This window comes from Salmo salar, chromosome 08, assembly GCF_965601325.2.
Source record: "Salmo salar chromosome 08, fSalSal1, whole genome shotgun sequence".
In the NCBI taxonomy this organism is placed as follows: Eukaryota; Metazoa; Chordata; class Actinopteri; order Salmoniformes; family Salmonidae; genus Salmo; species Salmo salar.
This window is the reverse complement of record NC_138298.1, coordinates 5,170,001-5,175,000: the sequence shown is the minus strand read 5'-3', so window position 1 is coordinate 5,175,000 and position 5,000 is coordinate 5,170,001. Positions and strand designations below refer to the sequence as shown.

The 5,000-nt window shown below is 33.3% G+C and overlaps 1 non-coding gene across 1 annotated transcript; it reads right to left on the bottom strand.

Moving 5' to 3' along the window:
• Positions 1-273: 273 nt before the first annotated feature.
• On the bottom strand, positions 274-392 carry LOC145882820 (5S ribosomal RNA). Its single transcript, XR_014394389.1, has one exon. It is a non-coding gene; the product is annotated as a 5S ribosomal RNA (ribosomal RNA).
• Positions 393-5,000: the final 4,608 nt, after the last annotated feature.

Here is a 5,000-nt window from a genome sequence, read left to right as displayed (position 1 = left end):
CACTTTTTAGCACAGGTAGTTGGATAAAATACAAACTTTATTTCCTTTCATCATTTGAACAGGGCAAAGGAGCATAAAGCACACACAAGCTGCATTCAGCAACAATATTCTTGTTTGTCTTATAAATACAAGGCAGATGCTAATTGAAAACACAAGGAAATTTGATCCTATTAAAAAGGCAGGAAGCTGCATTTTGTCAATTCATCATTAAATGCTTACTACAAGGCAGTGTTGCTGATGAAATAGTGCAAGAGCACACCCTCGTGGACAAAATGCTTACAGCACCTGGTATTCCCAGGCGGTCTCCCATCCAAGTACTAACCAGGCCCGACCCTGCTTAGCTTCCGAGATCAGACGAGATCGGGTGTCCCCAGGCTGATATGGCCGTAAGCGTGAATCAATCTCTTGCTACAACATATATAGTCAAAGTGAGTGTGATAAACAGACATTGCATTTTCACCAATTAGATAAGCAGCTTGAACTTTGTGTCACTGAAAAAGTAGAAGAAATTACAAACACTGTTCCCATCACTTTTTAGCACAGGTAGTTGGATAAAATACAAACTTTATTTCCTTTCATCATTTGAACAGGGCAAAGGAGCATAAAGCACACACAAGCTGCATTCAGCAACAATATTCTTGTTTGTCTTATAAATACAAGGCAGATGCTAATTGAAAACACAAGGAAATTTGATCCTATTAAAAAGGCAGGAAGCTGCATTTTGTCAATTCATCATTAAATGCTTACTACAAGGCAGTGTTGCTGATGAAATAGTGCAAGAGCACACCCTCGTGGACAAAATGCTTACAGCACCTGGTATTCCCAGGCGGTCTCCCATCCAAGTACTAACCAGGCCCGACCCTGCTTAGCTTCCGAGATCAGACAAGATCGGGCGTACCTTTTTTTTTATCTTTTATTATGAAAAAACACATAATATTTACAATATTCAAACAATAATAATAAAAAAGGATGAACAATTCATCCTTTTACAAAATCAAAAAAGAAAAGAAAATAAAATAAAACCAATTAATAATTAAAAACAAGTTTTCCATTTTGATCAATTTCGATAAAAGTGCTCCCCCACACAAACAGTTTTTCAAAATTACATCCTCCATATTTATATATTAGTTCAATATCTTTCTCTAAAATACTTTTAAATAAAACCTCCACACTCACAATTTTCCCTTCATAATGTCCTAAATTCCTTCTTTGTCTTACAGCGTATCTAGCATGGCTAAGAACAAAATTCATCAAATTAATATTAAAAACTTTGCTTTTTCCATTTATACCAAATAGAAACAACCTCCTCCACTCAACCCCATTTACAATATCTTCTCCCCAATGTTGTTCTAAAAGCCCCTTTATAAACTCATGAAACCCTTGTAATCTACAACATTCAATAAAAAAGTGCATAAAATGTTCCACCTCCGTACCACAAATATCACATTCTCTTTTAATGTCTCTATTTATTTGATGTAAAACCACGTTCGTAAAAATCCTATTATGTTTCAATTTAAAATCATTATCTTCACATTCTATAGAATTATATTTTACATTGACATTCTTCCATATTGATTTTACATCTATATTTACAAATACCCTAGACCACACTTTTTCTGAAGCAGGAGCTTTTATCTCTCTTAAAATACATTTTTCATAAATCTTTTTAACTTTCAAACCTGATAAAACATGTTTCTCCCCATTACTTTCATAATATAAAACCGGTAAACCCTTAGCTCTCTCAACCACCTCTGTATTTATTAAAAGCACCCATTCTTCAGGAATACACCCTAAAATTCTCTTATACATATTATCTACTGTAGTTTTGCTTATTTCATCTTCCACTTCACAAACATTATCATAAATCGCTTGTACAGGAAGAAAACCTGGAATGACCTCGTATAAAATATCCCCAATCTGTCTCATCCCAGCCCTCATAAAATATTTACAAAACAACATCTTATTATTATATTGTATCTTGGGATTTAAGAAAATTGGCTGATTTAAAATATTGTCTAAAATGGTACACTCATAATAAATATTTGGTAAAAACTCCCCCCAAGCCTCAAACACTTCTCTATAAAACAATGGTATATTAGCTAACATTTCTTTTCTCATACACATTAATAAACCATTTTCCCCCATCCTCCCAACCTCCTGCAAATACTCTTTAAAAAATCTTTTCCATCCATAATCTAGTTCACCATATAAATATTTTCGTACCATTTTAACTCTAATTGCTTTTTTCCTCACATTTAAATCTACCAACTTCAAACCCCCCTCCTCATAACCTGCAATCAAAGTTTTAAAAGAAATTTTCGCTCCTTTCCCATCCCATAAAAAATCAACTAAAATCGTATTCATTTCAGATAAAACCCATTCTGGTACATCTAAAACGTTCATGACATGAATGAAAATTGACATCAGCAAGGAATTTACAACAATTACTTTCCCTTTTAATTTCAAAGCCCTCCCCCTCCACATATTTACCACCTTCCTAACTTTGTTTATAACCCCACTCCATGTCAGATCCCTAGCTTCTTGTTCCTTCACCCCTAAAAACACACCTAACACCTTAAAATAATCATTTACCACCTTAAAAGGAAAAGTCCCCTCATTATTCTTCCCAACATACATTATTACTGACTTCTCCATATTCACTTTTGCTCCTGAGGCTTTCTCATATACTTTAAAACACTCTATCACCCTTTTAACACTACCCTCATCTCTAACTGTTATTGTTGTATCGTCTGCATATTGATGAATTAAACTAAAACCTCCTTGCGGAGTCTCTACACAATTTATAAAATGATCTTTTTTAAGGTATGCCGCTAAGGGTTCTACCGATAAAACAAACAATAAAGCTGATAAAGGGCACCCCTGTCTCACTGATCTCTCAAGAATAAAAGAATCTGTTAAAACCCCATTACATTTAACCCTACTTTTAGCCTTTCTATATAATAATTTTATCCATCTTATAATTCCATTTCCAAACCCATACTTTTCCAGTACCCTAAACATAAAATCATGTTCCACCCTGTCAAAAGCTTTATTAAAATCTATACTTAAAACAATTCCCCCCATCTTATCGCTATTCATTTTATTTATCACATCTCTAAGTGTAGTTATGGTATCTGCTATATCTCTTCCAGGCACACTATAATTTTGTGTAGGTGCTATAATATCATTTAAAACCATCTTCATCCTATTTGCCAGTATCTTAGCTAAAATCTTATAATCTGAGTTTAACAAACTAATTGGCCTATAATTTTCTAATTTCAATTTACTCCCCTTATTTTTATATAAAATCGATATCAGCCCTGTCACCATGGAATCTGAAACAGTATTATTGTCTTCCATATATTGATATACTTCTAATAAAATAGGTGCTAAAATACTTTCATACATTTTATAAAACTCTGCAATTAGTCCATCTACTCCAGGACTTTTATTTATTTGTAAACCCTTAATTGCATCTTTCACTTCATCCATTGTTATCTTCCTATCACACATTTGCTTATCCTCAGCACCAATTTGCACATCCACACTACTTAAAATCTCTTTTACACACCCCTCCTCCACCTCCCCTTTCTTAAATAAATCCTTATAAAAATTCTGTACTGTTTCTAATATCTCAACATAATCATTTACCACTTCACCCTTTACATTTTCAATCTCACTAATATATGATTTCATCTGTTTAGTTTTCTCTAAACCAAGAAAAAACGACGTACATTTCTCCCCTTCTAAAACATATTTTGCCCTACTTCTTATAATTGCACCCTTACACTTATCTATTTCACATTTGCTCAATTTTTCTTTTAAATCTAAAAACTTTTCAATAGTATAATCAGGATCACTATCACATTTCTTCATTTCTTCATTTAATTTTGTTCTTAAATAATTTTCTGCTCTTATCATCCTACTCCTCTTCTTCCTTGCATATCTAATACTAAAAACTTTTATTTTTTCCTTAACATTTTCCCACCACTTGCACTTATCATTCCCTTTTTGCTTATCCTCCATTTCATCTTCTATCAAAGATTTAAGTTGTTTCCCGTATTCCTCATCACCTAGATACCCTGCATTCATACACCATATTCCCCCCCCTTTCCTTTCCTTATCTAACCCCACCGAAAATGTTAACCCAGCATGATCACTAAAAGTTGTAAAAATATATTTAATATCCTTCATAAAATTCCTTAACCCTTCATTTACTAAAACCAAATCTATCCGTGTCTGTTTCAATTCCCCTAAAACCACCTGCCTTCTAGAAAATTCTCTCTTATTCGGATTCTCCTCCCTCCATATATCAATTAAATTGTTTTCAACCATCATCTTCCTTAAAACCCCCCTAGATACGTCACTTCTAAAAATAGCTCCCCTTGTCATATCTAGTCTATCCATTTTTACATTAAAATCCCCAACTAAAATACAGTTTCCCTTGCACCATTTCGCTAATTCTAAAAATAAATTCCTTCTCTCTATTTCATTATTCGGCGCATAAATATTTATAATCCTAAAAACCCTACTCATATATTCAAAATCTAAAATTAAAATCCTCCCATTATTATCATTATATATCTTCTTCACATTTTCTACTACATCCTTCCTTATTAAAATTGCAACCCCACATGAATTCCCCCTACCATTGTTTACATAAATAAAATCCCTCCATATTTTCTGAATTTCTAAAACACACATATTATCCCAGTGCGTCTCTTGAATACATAAAATATCAGAATTCTTTATGTGTACTATTCTATTAAATTTTCCTATTGTTCTCAACCCATTCGCATTTATCGACATTATTGTTACCATACTAATAAATAATAAAATTATAAAATATAATTTCATTATCCTCTACCTTTTATCCAGTTTCTTTCCTCTTCCACCCTTTCTCTCCCCCCCCTCCGCTGCTTTCCTCTTCCTGTATCCTCCTCTCATTCTTTCAAACTTTTCCCCATCATCCGAGTCCGATATCTCCTCCAAGTCCATTT